Raw genomic sequence first — 15,061 nt, 5'->3', positions numbered from 1 at the left:
TGCATAACTGCCACTGTGAACTGGCACCTATGCGTGTAGCTTTAATGTTCTCCACATGTTTACTACTTCCTTGCCCTCTTGAAAGCCAGAATAAAGAAAAGGTAAGTACAGTGACGTGGATTTCTTAATCTCTAATACTTGATACTTTCTACAATAGTGGGAAAAAATAGATGAAGGCACGCCAAACCGTAGAAACGGAAGACCTGAACTCTCAGCTGACAAATAGAGAAAGCTTTTCTGAACACACAGCTGCTAATTCAGCATGGCAAATCTGCAAGAAGCAGGATAGTTAGACTTCAGTTTGTGGTTGGAAGTAATAATGTATATGCAAAGAATCAGAATTCTGTTACGTACAGATTATTTATTGTGGGGTTCTTAAAGAGTAAATTGGGCGGGGAGAAAACATAGAAGACTTTAAAATCTCTAATGTGGAAAGCATATGCAATTTTGGTGTGCCATCCAATCGATCATCTCGTTGTGTCCTATCTGAAACATGTTTTAACTTTGAAGCATGTTCAATTTTATCGTACTGTTTTAACTTTTTCATACTTCCAGCAGGACCTTTGATATTCCTCTCACTTTGTCCGGAGCAGTATTCTACGGGAAAGACTAAATTACGAAGAAAAGACACATTATTTTGTCATTGTTCAAGCAAATGTAAGTATAGCTCTCTTAACGACCATTTGTGCCACTGATTTGGGGGGGGTTTAGTTTGGAGATTGAGATTTTTCAAAGGAAAGGAAAAGTCTCGCTGAACTACCAGGTCTGATAATACTCTTCTCCTGAAGATCTTATTTAAGATTTATCTCGGTTGCTGAAAGCTTAGACATATTATTACTGGTTAAAAAAGCTTGCTCAGTGTGTGTAACAAGACAACCTTTTTGGCACAAGGAGCAAGTTGCAAATTCATAGTACAGCCCATGCATAAAAGTGCCTTCTGGTGTCACTAAGTGGTCATTTTCTAACAAATCTAGCGATGCTAATTTGATCTCAAACGAGTTTAATGGCTATAATTTGGTTGTATCCTTCAGGTTTGAAATGCATTTTTCTATGAAGGTATGATTTTTCTTTCAAGTTGTCTTGCAAGCGTATGTGGAGGTTTTGATAGAGTGGCTGGCAGTGGATAATGCATACGGAGAAGAGTGATGTTTAAACTGTATCTTATGTATCTGTCATCAGAGAAGTTTTTTGGTGCCCTTGAAGGCTGTGAAAGCTTTTTTCCCTTTTTGTCCTTCCGACAATAGCCGAAACGAAAACTTCTCCTCTGTTCTTTACCTCTGTTGTGACACTACTTTGTTTGTGGGAAAATGAGAATGCTCTGAAGCAACTTTAGATAGCTTGCTCCTGAATTCACACATTTATATTACTGTCATCCTGCTGATACAGAATTGTAGATACATTTTACAATCCACTTCCCTACATATTTTGTGGCATGTTCAGCATTCCCCCAATAGAAGACAGGCTCTGAGGATGTCTCGGTGCTTCTCGCACTCAGATATATTTAAAGATGCTCCTGGCCCACACAGTTACGGCTGTTGGAACAAGTCGTTTTACCTGGGTAACGTAACTTGCTGATCTCTTGAAAAGGAATACGTGAAGGCTCAGAACTGATTTGCCTTGTTGTTTTACCAATAATTTATTCTGCATTTATTCTGCTCTTTTCCTTTGATGTCAGAGCTGTGAGTTTCATGAGACACAGCACTCCTAGAAAAGTAACTGGGGTAGTTGAGCAGGTCGTGGTTTTCAAGAGACGGGCATGGCATGCAGCAGTGCGAACACCTCGCGTGAGGAGGGAAGCCTGTCACGCTGGGGGAGCAACTGGTGAAGGCACAGCTTGGGATCCATGGTGGCAGTACAACAAAGCAATCTCATCTTAATTTGTTCGTTCCTTTGAATATATGTCCTTAGACAGTAAATTGTCACCTTTGTGGTACTGGGTTTGGGACTAGAGCTGTGCTGATAGCCTCTGTATCGTGTTTTTTTATCATAGGGCAGCTTGCATGATGGAAATGTCTTGCAAGGCCATGTGTTTTCTTATGAAATCAATAACTCTGTATCTGTGCTTTGACCCAGTATTACTCAAGAGCACATATTGGGGGAATGTAGAAAAGATTGGTTGATGATGAAGGCTGCTCCTTGTAGCTGTTACTGTTTTTCATCATTGACCATGAAGAAAACTGAATTCAGAAATTCACGTATTTAGTAACTGTAAAGGTAAAGGGGTTCCAAGAACTGAGTGGACTCCAAAATAGGAAAAAAAATATAAGTATCCAGTCTGATTCAGAGCAATGACCTATTCGTCTTACGCAGATGACGATATTAAACAGCATAAATACTTAAAAAAAATTGCTTTTTTCTGTCAGTGTTATTCTAGGATAGGAGGGCAAGACTTAGCTAATGGCCCATACTCCCTCCGCAAGATTTTCTTTTTGTAAAGAAAAGCTATCACAACAGTTGCTTCATGAAAATGGAAATATTTTTGACTATTTTAAAAAAAGTATTGGATAGTCATGCTGGTTTTTTGCTATGATAACAAAAGAAGAAAGAAAGGAACGGTGAACTGTTGCTAGCGTGTACATTGTTCAGCATATTAAAATAATCCAGGTGGTTCCCACAATTCAGGAAAGTATAGTTTTATTCTGTACCATCTGGAAAGAGAAAAAAGAGACAATAAAGAAGTTGCAGTAGTCAATGGTGTCTTGTGTACCCAAAGAGTTAAAAAAACCCAAAACAAACAAACAAACAAACAAAGTGAAACCATGATAGATTGAAAAGAACCTGTCACGCAGCATGGAGACTTTTTTGGGATGCAGCATTGTAGCTGCTTTATTGTGGACAGAAGTGTTCTTCAACCTTTAAACCATGAGCAGTATAACTCATTCTCTAGACAAATCAGCTTTCCACATGGAGTACAGTTTGGAGATCTTAGATCAATCTCATTGCTGTCCTCTGGCTGGTTATTTTTTTTGAGGGGGGGTGGGGGGTGGGAGGTGGGGAAGGAGGTGCTAAATCTTTCCTAAATTGTGGCATGCAGAGGTGGATTGAGCATTACAGTCCATGGCCTTCCCACTGCCAATTAGAAAAGTAGCTGTTACTGCTTATGCTTTCCGTTTCTGTAAGTGAAAGTCCTTTTACTTACAGATAGGATCCGGTAGAGCTACACAAGGCAGCATAAGAGTACATTTCAGATTTTAAGTAAGGCACAAGGGACTCTCTATCTCCTACAAATATGCTCCATTTTTATATATATTTAACAAGACATGTATCTTCATCTCACACATTTCCTGAGAATTAATTTCTCAAAACTGTATTATTTCTGAGTAATAGATGTCTCACACCATTTCTTAATTCAAGAGGTAAATTTTTACCTCTTAATTGTATTTCTGAACCTTTATGAAATTAAAGGCTGTAGCTCGGAGGCGGAAGTTTCTGTAATTAGCTATTTCCTAGAACCTGGATAATTATGGTGCTTATATGTTTTGCCCTTCGCTTTAACTTCAAACTTTTTTGTAGATTCTGAGTTCAGAAAGTCTCACCAGATGTAACTCGTTTGCTCCACAGGACTGAGGACAGAATCTTAATGAGCGAAGGACAAGTACAACCAGCCTGACAGTAGATGTGCTCGATGGGGACGATTTGGGACCAATGTTTCTTCCTTGTGTCTTGGTGAATAATACTCGTGACTGTAGACCTCTCACCTATCAAGCGAGCTTGCCAGAACTGACTGATCCTGTAAGTCCTCTTGATTTTTTGCGAGTTTTATGTGTTTATTTTTTATGTTAGTTTTATTTCATATATATTTTTTAATAGATATAAAAATGTATATAAAATCCATTATTATATATATTGTAAAATGCATATATATAGTTATAAAATACATTTTATTTTTATATGTTTATTTTGCAAGCGACTGTCGTCTTTTTCTGTGGACGCAGTTGAGAACTGTAACTAGAAAGGTCATGTACGCTTTATGCCACATTTTATGTGCTAAACGAAAGAAAACCGTGGTAAGAGGTATGTAGGACTAGATGGTGCAGTTCTAGCTTTGATACAGTGGCAAACTGCTTGTTTCCTACAAGGGCTGAGTCTCTCTGAAATTTGGTAAATTGTGGAATTGCTTTTCCTGATCTGTCCGTGTTTTGCTCTCAAAATACCCTGAAGAAGCACCTTTGAGAAGGGACTTGACACATTATTCCATTCAGGCTTGTTACAGACCTTAGGAGAAAGATTTTTTGGAAGAGGAAGCATTAGTCACTAGTCCCTGAAAAGACTGTGTGTTGCTACGGTCTGGTTTTAATCAAGAGGCACTAAAGAGCAATGTTTTTTCTCATGTAAATGCTTGCACTAAGTAGATCCCTTAATGCATCAGTTAGGGTAGGGATAAAGGTCAACGTAAGGCTCATTTCACACTGGAACATGCGCAATGAATCACAAAAAGGGGCAGCTGAGAGCTTTATAATTTCTTGATGAAAGATGGTGCCAACTCCCCTTCCTTACAGGAGAACTGCTGCTTGGTATAATGGAGATGTGCGTCTCTGTGGTGGGTGAAGCAGAAGAATTAATTTCCTGACTGATATTGATACATGACCTTTGATTCATGTATTTCAGAATAAGAAAAGGGAGAACCAATTGAATCACTAGGTATTACCCCTCCGGATTGACATTGACATTAAGAGAACATTGAGTATTGACATTAAGATCATGACTTCCCTTGTTCATTGCAGGACACGCTCTCTGTTCTGCTTCCCCCGACCAGGAGACGGGGGAGGTTTAGGCTCTAAGTGTGGAGGTTCTTGCTATCCTCTCTGCCTTACTCATCCTCTCTGCCTTACTCATCCTCTCTGCCTTACTCATCCTTGCCGTCCTGTGCCTCGTAGTCTTTTGCCAACCTGCACGTTACGGTTTCCTGCTTTGTCTGGCCTCAGGGTCCCGCTGCAAATATGCTTGAGCAGGGTCACCAAGCACTGCTGCCACTGTGCTTGGTTGATTCAGATGATACTCTTAGCGAGTTTCAGAATCTCCCACAGTTGTTTTATTCATTTTAGGACCAGCTGAAATTGTGTCTAATATACAGCAGTTGATCAATTGCTTTTGCACAGGTTAACAGTACAGGCTCTGGTTTAATAACCAGTACAATCTCAAGGAGGTAAGACAGGGCTTATTGTAATCAAGGTGTGTGATTAGTGTGCCTTCTGGATAAGGGAGGGCTGGAAGAAGCTTCAGGGAGGTGGTATAAGTCTGTCTGGACCCTTTGGGAAACTTCTGGGAGAAGACTGGGTCTTGCAGGGCACGTGCACCTCCAACAGAGGTGATTTCTCTCTACTGGAGAATCACTTCCTAACAGCTGCAGCCTGATTTGTAAGGTGTAGCAAGACTGGAGCCTTGATATTCAGCTTGTAACAGCAGCAAATCAGCTGTGAAAGGGAAGGGGAGAGATGTTCCATATTTAACCTTGTTGTACTGACTTACACTTCTTTTTTTTGCACTTCTACATGTTGGCATTTGATAACCCTTTGTAACTGTGTTGTTTGTTTTTGACTTTATGAATAAATGCTTTTCTTTAAATTTTACATTAATTTGGCTTGGGCTTAGTGTCATTTTAAGGAAACTGGGCGACCACAAGTTACTGTCCAGCTGAGTATGCGGCCTATGCAGGGTGACAAGAGTATGACCCCATTGTATCTGCACGGATCTGATGGAGTGCCCAGTACAGAGGCAGTGAGGCAGAAATTATTAATAACCGCTGTTTGGTCGTTACCTTGGTTTTTGTCTGGTTATCTTAAGGTATAATGCAGATCATAGAATTTTCCTGATACAGCTCTCACAGATGAAAGGAATCCAGCTCTGTATGCGTTCCTGCCCTTCGTCAGGCACATACGCTGTGCTGGGAGACAAAGCAGTGTCTGCCAAGGAGCGTGTCTAGGCTAGGAAAAATCTGACTAGTGATTTAGGTGCTGAGTTGCCAAATGTATTCGTTTAACTTCATAAGCTACAATCTGTTCAGGTGTCGGCTTTTTGTGTTTGCTTTTTGGCTTTTTTGTGTCAAACTGCACTTTGAGAAATCTGATCTATGAAATAAGAAACCGGTTCTGTTGATAAACTACCGGCTCTTTGCTCTTTATCTATTTGTAGTGCTGTAGCAATTTTGATAAACTGAAGTGGAAGAAGGATGTTTGAACTCAAAGTTTTACCTTGGTACCTCAAATATTTACCTGACTTGTAAATGATGATTCCTTTAGAAGATATAGATGGTACCTAAAAAGATTCAGCTAGTAAATAAATGTATTACATTTGTGCTGCAAAAAGCAGTGTGATAAAGTGCAGAGAAGCCTGAGCATCTGGACTAGCCAGGGGCTGGCAGTGGACTCCTGCGATGCTCTGATCTGACAAAGCAGCCTGGGCAGAGGACCTCGTTCAGAGATAGGTTGGCGACTTCTGCGTGATGTGAAACGGCTGCATTGCACCACGTAGACGAGACCCATCTGAGTCCGTGATGCTGTAAGACTTTAACTACGATGTCAGGTTATATAGAAGCTGATAGTAGCCAATACGCTCCTCAGAATGATTTGTCTGAAGTTACTCGCACCAGTGTTTTGGTTTTTTTAAAGATCAAAATTTACTGCACTGTAGGTGTTGAACCTCCAGTGTGTGTAGCAAAAGGAACAGAATGCTGATTGCTGAGGGTTTTTTGATGGTAGCCACTACATAGGCCAAAGGACTATTTTTAGTCCAACACCATCTTTTTTTTTTTAATTTGCTTTTTAATTTTTCAATGAACATGAGAAGGAATATTAATGACTCTAGAACAAAGTTGAAGTATGAATTATTCAGAAGCAGTAGCTTGAAGAAGAAGTCCTGCTTTACAGGGCAAGACGTCTACTCAGCTGACCCCTAAAGTAAAGCATTTCATGTAACTGGTAAGAATAATATTTTTGTTCAGTCTTGCGCAATTACTTACCTTTAGCTGGCATCTATCCATGAATTTACTGAGGTCAGAATCATATTTCCTTTCCAAGCTTCTTTCCCTTCGACGCTCTAAAGCAGTTGGATAGATTGGCAATGAAGAATCCGTACAGCGTGAGCTTTGTTTATGGTCTTTGGTGTGCAGAGATGGAAAAGGCCAGCAAAATTAATGGATCTCTTTGTTACCAGAGAAGCAATTTATTTTCCTGAAGAACAATATCAAGGTTTACACTATGCCCTCTGAGAGTTGGTCTGACTCATGGCAGTATTAATAATATTATTAAATCTGCTCCAGGCTGGGCACAGTGCTGTATAATTACAGTTTCTACACTTGTAAAAACCTGTTTTGCAGTTCTGCCATTTGCACAGACAGTGTAAATTCCCCCGAAGCTGCAGGTCTTCCAAGCAGAGCCAAAGGTCATCTCATGGTCCTCTCTGGGTGTGCATATAGGGTGAAATGTTGTGAGAGTCCCTTCTCGGTCAGCTGGGTGCTGCCTGTAACCGACCGAGCTTTGCCACAAGGTGCGACGATCTTCATTGGTGGTTGCCTGGTTTTGTGAGTGTCACTTTTGCAGTGCCACCAATGAGCTACTGTAATTGATTGCTATCATGGCCTTATTAGGTCTAGGATCACAGCTAAGGTCATATAAACATCAGTGCCTCTGGTATCAAATGCTTGTGAGGTGCTTCTGCAACTTTGTAGAGGAGGCAGAAACTCGTAGTTCAGAGTAAACAAACTTTGGATGTTTTTGCAGCACGTGAGCTATTCTGAATGCTTAATCCTGCGGTAGGTGAGTGGTAAGTGTGGGCTAAACTGCCTCACCGCTGCTGAAGCGCGGACACAGAGCTAAGTTAACAGCCTGTGATCTGCACCTTAGATTAGGTATTGCTTCCCTGGGCAGAAATTTGCTTGTGAAGTGCTACCTGTTGAGTCCGATTCAGTGCCCATGACAGTGATGGAGTAAACTGCTTTACAAGTTCCCAGACCAGGAGGGAAAAGAAATAAATCTACTGAGTTTTGAGTCCTCTAATAATCATTGCAAAAATTATTATCTTGCAAAAAAGTCACCAAAGCCCACGATAAGACAGCGTTCAGAGTCATTGTTCAAAGTTCTGTCTCATAATACATGTGCAAATCCTTTCACTTCATTTCCGTTAGGGGAATGCAAAGCACAGCTTCAGTATTGTCTTCCAATGAGCTAGCATAAACCTTTCAAAAATTCAAGTGTCACAAACCAAATATATTGCCTTATAACAACAGGAAAAACCATGTCCCATGTCTTTGCTAGATGAAAGGATGCATGTATGAACTCCTGTGTCTGCTAATTGCTCCGTATGCTTCTGTGTGCGTTCCCTAGTTGTCGCCATCTTACTTTCTCTCTGGGAATGAATTTACTGTTGTTAGATAAATTCCGGTTTCCAAGAAAACCTGTGGTGTTTGTTGTTTGGGTTCTTCTTTTGCTGTTGTTACATAGTTTTATATTTACCTTAGTGTTTCTGTGTCTGATCAAATCTGGTAAGTAATTTTTTTTTTCCCCATTGTCTCAGGAAGCCTTCAATAAATTAGCATTTATTATTAGGATGTGCAAGTCATCAAATGGAGTTAAAAAAAGACATCCTCGTGAATGTCTCATAACATTGGAAAGAAAATTTCTCCTCCCTCTTTCCCCTTCGGTCTGTTCCTGGCATGCTCACTTTGTGAAGGTTTTGTCCATTTCTATACTGAATTTTTTCCATCATCATGCAAAGAAGAAAAGCCAATTAGCAGTAAAATGTAGATTAGGTTTATTTAATCAGTTGCTGGACTAGTTTTGCAACGAACAGATTCATTATCAGGTTCCATGGGGTAATTATCAGTCCACATGAACACTAATATACTCCATGACACCTCAGAGGCTTTCTTTGTACCAATTCAAGATTCAACACTTTAAACACGTAGCTGCATTGTGAGACATCGCTTATTAATGCACCACTGAAGTATCTTTTTACATGAAAAGCATTTATTTTTGTACTAATTATCCTCAGTATCCTTAGGAGTTGTGTCAGCAGGGACCTGACAAAGTCTGTGGGCTCAGCTGCCCTGTTGAGCAGAGACTCAAGGAGATGGGTAGACAAAAGGCTGAAAAAGAAAAATAAAAAACTTCTGCTAAGAACAGTGTGGTCGAGGGGGGTAAAAAAAGACATTGAGGAGCAGGAAGCACCCTCAGAAGCCCTCAAGCTGTTGTTAGCAAGAAGGACCTCTTTAGTTAGATGAGTTTGGATTCAGGGGAAGAAAACTGAACTTTTAAGAGGTGGAATTGTAATCCTGCTGGTTAAAAGCCTTGCTCGATCAGTCAGGGAGCGAGTCCTCCCTGAAGAGCACTGCGTGCATCCTGCAACACATAGTTTTGAAACTGTGGAAACTGCTGACTTTTAATGGTAAGGTGAAGTGAACGGTTTGGCTCTACTGTCACGGAAATCAAGAGTTACAGTATTTTTTTATTGCAGAGTTTAGACCATTGTATATTCTATATTTAAAACTGAGTAGAGTCTTTTCTGATCACTTCAACAACCTTTTTTATTTTATTTTATTTTTTTTACAAGGAGAAAGGTTTTGACTACTTCATGCAAGGGACAAAAAAGTTCATTGACTTTCACATACGCAAAGCAATATAAACCATCATAATCTGAAGAATTGTGGCTATACAGTAAACTCATCAAATCCTCAATATATCTTGACGGAAGGTACATCTTACTTGGAATCCAGAATCACTTGAAGAGTTTCCAGTTAGCAGTGAAAAATTGTGTTTTGCATCAGACTGATAGTTATGTCAAAAATGGCAGGTGCTTTTTAAAACTCAGCTTTCATCTTTGCATTTCTTGCTGAAGCTCTAGGGGCAATCACAAGAGTTTTTCTCCAAGCCATTTCCCATTCCCTTGCAGTGTTCTAGCTCAGCATCGTACGGCGACGTACTGTAGCGGCTGCAGTAAAATAACTTTCATACCACCTTCCGTGGTGTATTGCTGTCCAGCAGTTATTTGCATTTATTGTTTGGGGAATTGGGAACTGCCCCTTTATGGTACCTTCTGGGCCCCAGCACCTATTGCAGTAGGGAGACCACGGCGTATGGAGGGAAACGGGTTATTCTCTGGGTGGGAGAAATGGATGTGCCGTAAGGGGGAACTAAGGTTACAGCAGTACAGGAAAGGCTAGTTTTATTGCGGTGGAGAAGAAAAAAGGAGTTTGGTGGAGGACTGAAGTCAGTGGCGGGGCCGCTGTTGGGAACGCAGCCCGCTTCTGTACGCAGCCAGGTTTAATCACCTCTGTACAAATGAGTTTTATGCTTATTATTGATAGCTGATTAACATTGCAGAGGATGTGCTGGTTTTTCAGTACCTCCAGGCCTGAGGATGACAACCACTTACCAATTCTTTCTGAAGTAATTTCATTGCAGTTCCTTCCTATCCGACTGTACAAATCCCAATTCCTTCCAAACAGAAAACCTGGAAATTTTCTTAAAGACACACATTAGTATAAAACCTGCTGCAAAACAAATAAACAAATCTCAGATTAATGAAACTTAGCTAACTGTACTGAAAAATGTCTGAAAGTTTTGGAAACAACATCTCCCGATCTTAGTTATAGCAACAGCTATTAGTCAAAGAATAAAGTTCATCAAATGTTCTGGGTATTTTTTAGATTTTTTGTTGTTGTTGTTTTTCTTTTTCCTTTTTAATTTCTATTTTTTGCTGCGGGAAATACCTACCCATAGAAGACTTTTTATACAGGTATCTACTATGCAAACTAAAAGCAAACAACCTTCCCTGAGTTTTGAGAGTAACTTGCTAGTTCAGCCTGAGCTTCCATACAGATGCTAAGTAAGATTTTTGTGGCACCGAAATCCCCAGTCTTTATAATTTGGCAAATGAAGACGTTAGTCTGAGTTGAAATAAATGTGTGTGGTTAAAATCAAGTGCAATAAAGACCTTACAATGTATAAGGAAGGGGCCTTTTTTTTACCTGTCTGAAGGATAAAATTTCACAGAAAGGCAGGAATGCTTCCCCCTGATAAAGGTGATTTCTTTCTTGGCTTTTCTTGTAAGCATGACTGCTTAAATGTGCGTGGGGGTGAATTTACCCCTGCAGACAGTCAAACTGCATGCAGCTAAAAAACCAAGTTAGATTGCCAGTTTTTATTGCCAAATCATTTTTTTTTCCACTCTCCAGGCCACCCAAGACGGTCTTGAATCGCTCCACTCCATCCATTTCTGCTCTTCCAGTAAAAGGCTCCAGCACCTGCTCACAGCTGCAATGAGAGAGGATCAGCAGCTACCCCACAAGCCAGGACAGGAGTGTGCAAGTGCAGACCTGTTGTAAAACAAAGAGTGGGACTCAGAAGAAAGACTCCACTGAGAGGCCACTAACAGTCAAAAGCTCAAGAGCAGCAAAAGGCAGGACTTCTACCACCGTGTACACGGGTTGAGGCAGGACACAGGGAGTACACAGACCCTTCACAGCATCTATCATCATGCAAGGGAGTTTTGATACCAACAGCTCTTGCCAGGAGCAGCATCCTCTCTTTTGTACCCAGCGGTGTTTTGCACCCAAACTAAGGAGCAAAGAAAGTTGCAATCAATGTCTGAGACCAGGCCAGCTCTGAAGAAGAGGGTGATGGGAATGCCTCGTGACTGAGGGCGCTCTGAGGAATAACCATGAGAAAACACTTGCTCCAGAACCTTGTCCAAACATCTATGTGACCCTTCTTTCTGATGGGACAGAGGAGTGACAAGAAAGGGAAAGATGCATCTGAAACCACACGCTGCCAGCAAGAGAAAGGCTTTCGGTGAAACTTAAGGCCCCAAGAGCCACCAAAGGAACGTGAGGACTTGGGAGGCCACAGAGACTCCGTTTACCCAAGGAGAGCGGGGAATGGCACAGACAGGGACAAGGAAGTGCCCCAGCTCATTCAGAGGGAAGGGAAGAAAGGTGTCCACTGCACAGGAGTGTAAAATAATAAAAATAAAAAAAACCCACAGATGCAGAGAAAGACAAAGAGGAAAAAATACGGAAGCACATCAAGCCCTCAGAGATAAGTTAAGAGGCACGATCAGAGAGAAGCAAAATAAGCCGTGCAACAGGGCAGAGCAGCTGAAGTCTCACAGGCGTGGACAAACAGAAGGAAAGTACTTTGTAAGTCCCAGAAAAAGTGTATGATGGTGGTGGTACCAGGAAACGTACAGTAGGGGAAAAAGCAAAACAAGCAATGTGACGATAACAAGGATTTACTAGAGAGCAGGAAACTTCCACCACCATTTTCCCTCCCCATTCCAGCAACTGTCCCGAGATATCTGGGCACACGTCACGCGGCGGGAGCTGTGGCTGTGTGAAGTTGTCTCCGGACACTGGACAAGGCTTTCACTTGGTCGTGCATAAAAGCCTTGAGGCATCAGATGGTCTCGTGCCTGCCCTGTGTACCATATAAACTGTGAGGAAGCAAATCAGTAAGCTGCCAAACTTTTGGAAGAAGACACCTCTCCTGTCTCCTCCAGAGCTCTCCGACTAGGCTATGATGAGAACTTCAGCACCAACAGTCACAGTGAGATTCCACCTCAATTGGCTCTTACCTCCAGAAGACAGCAGAAAAGGTTGTTGATGCAGGAAACCACCAGACTCAATTCCAATGCAGCCAAGATTCACACTGCGATCAGTTCCCCCCCCCCACCTCACAGGAATCCCTCAGCTCAGTCTCAAGCACACACAGCCCCATCTCCATCTCAGAAGAGATCTTTAAGCCCCCAAACAAACCACTGCCTCATCCCCACATGAGCGACCTGCCCTGATCCTCGTTCCTTTTCCCTCCATCCCTGGCTGTACCACACTGAAACGGTATTTCTTTCCCTACTCACATAACCACACCATATCCAAACACAGTAATAATCCTGCATAGGAAAACCGTCTGCAGTGCCCAGGGACTGCTCTTCCCCAGTTGCAGCACAGTGCACCACAGTGTCATGGTGTCATCACTGATGTAGTGCTGCACACTATACAACAATCAGCAGAAAGCACAGGAGGTATAAGTCTTGACAGACTATTTTTTCTCCCTCACATATTCCCTTTAAATCATCTCTTCAACTCTTTCCAATAAGTATGTAGCTTTTGAAGATAACAGCTTTATAACAGATTTGAAGAAGTGCTTTTCTCCAAAGCTTTTCTGCTGTTCATCTACATTAGGAAAAATGTCTTTACTGTGAGAATGGTGACACACTGGAATAAACTGCCCAGGGAAGTGGTGGAGTCACCCTCACTGGAGGTGTTCAAGGAACGTGTGGAGGTGGCATTGCGGGACATGGCTTAATGGGCATGGTGGTGTGTGATGTGTGTTGGGGTTTTTTGTTTGTTTGGTTTGGGGTTTTTTTTTGTTGATGGTTGGACTTGATGATCTTACACGTCTTTTCCAACCTTGGTGATTCTGTGACTACGTGTGTGTGTGATTTGTTGCTCATGTAATAAAAGAGTAAGCAAGTGTACCTAATTCCTCCTAACATGGGCATGACCAGGGTTCCCCCCACAGCCAAGGCCTAAAACTCACCACGGGGCGAAAGTGCGGGTGGACGGAGGAGTGGGTGGGTGCAGAGGCCGGACGGGCGTGGAGGCAGAAGGGGTCTCCAGCAGAAGCTGAGGGATGACTTTTTCCTGCTGTTGCAGCCACCTTTCTCCAGGAGCGGTCCGGGTCCTGGAAAGGCTGGAGCCGCATCAAGCAGGCTGGGACATATTCAAGCACGTCACTGAGACCAACAGGCAGCAGCAAGAGCTGCAGTGGCAGCCGCCCTGGTAAGTACCTCCAAACAGGGAAGGTGCTTCCCCCGGCTGCAGGGCCAGCCCGGGGTGGGGAAGAGGGGACTTCTCTGACACTCCTCGTGAGACAGAAGCAGGTTTTGGAGCCTGGCGTTGGACTGGAGCTCCCTGATGCCGGAGAGGGGCTTGCGGGGGACCTGGCTGGAGAGAGAGGGATCCCTCTGATGGCTGGCTCTGCCCTTTCCAACCCAGAGTCTGTCCTCCCTTTGCAGAGGCCTGGCACCAAGACGCCTTGCCCCGAGGGGGGAATACCTGTTTAGGACAGCCAAGGTCTCGCCGCACCTGACTCAGCCCCAGGCTGATCCGCTGCACGGAAGGCAGAAGGGGCAGTATGGAAGAGGAGCAACACAGTAACTGAGCTCTTGGGAACCTACTTGCAGAAGCCCCTCGCCGCTCCCGGCCCACCCGTGCGTAACCACACAGCATCACGCTGCGCCCCTGAAAGTAAGGCTGGGGCAGGGGAGGGCACCGGCCCGACCTGGACCCTCTCCACAGGCCACTTCTCCGCAGGCTGAGGGTGAGGCCACTTCTCCGCAGGCTGAGAGCCAGCCCCCCCCACACCTGGGGGCTCCTACGCCTCAGCAGGAGCTGACGGCCGCAACCCCAGGCCCCCGCAGTCAGTGGCTCGGCCTGGTGCTGGTGTTACAGAACATCCTGAAACGCAGGGTCAAAGTAGTGTAAAAGGAATGGAAATAATGTGAAGAAGATACTTTGTAATGCGTGCACCTGGTATGTAGACATAAAATTACAGTTAAAAACTGTCTCCACTAACTAACAGTAAGGATTACCACAAGGTCGAAGTCTAGGAAAATAGAATAGAGTGCCAAAACTGTTTTAAGGCTGACCTGCCTCATTGTCATGTGAAACCCACACCTCCTAGCTAGAAAACGCCCCCAACCCAAATAAGCCCCCTCCCCTCTGGGCATGCGTAGGGAATTGGAACTGTATCTGTAAGATGAAGTAAGAAAGGTACTAACCAATAGTTAGTTAAGGGGTAGGAGCAGTAGGCGTAACTAACATTGTCACCTGTTTTAAATCCCTGTCATGATTTCAGCCCGGGGTGCATGCTGGCTGGAGAGATCCCCCACGCACCTGGCGCCGAATGCAGTAATGCCTGCTCTTTAATAGACCAGTGTGAAGGGGTTCCATTCCCGATTTCGGTGACACTGGCACTGAGGGAGGGAGCAGGAGGGCGCCCGACTGGGGCTGGGCTGGGCACCCTCCGCCTGTTCGTGCTGCGAGGCCTCAGGGCGAGGGCCCGGG

The 15,061-nt window shown here is 43.3% G+C and overlaps 1 long non-coding RNA gene across 2 annotated transcripts; it reads left to right on the top strand.

Moving 5' to 3' along the window:
* The first annotated feature begins 608 nt into the window (after positions 1–608).
* Positions 609–13,746, top strand: LOC132317685 (uncharacterized). Of its 2 annotated transcripts, XR_009484158.1 has the most exons (4): positions 609–657; positions 3,562–3,732; positions 11,171–12,588; positions 13,649–13,746. It is a non-coding gene; the product is annotated as an uncharacterized LOC132317685 (long non-coding RNA). The 2 variants fall into 2 exon arrangements; XR_009484157.1 differs by lacking the exon at positions 13,649–13,746 and having other exon boundaries at positions 11,171–12,657.
* Positions 13,747–15,061: the final 1,315 nt, after the last annotated feature.

Source organism: Gavia stellata, chromosome 11 (assembly GCF_030936135.1).
Source record: "Gavia stellata isolate bGavSte3 chromosome 11, bGavSte3.hap2, whole genome shotgun sequence".
Taxonomy (NCBI): Eukaryota; Metazoa; Chordata; class Aves; order Gaviiformes; family Gaviidae; genus Gavia; species Gavia stellata.
The sequence above is the reverse complement of the archived record's forward strand: the minus strand, read 5'-3'. Positions and strand labels throughout refer to the sequence as shown.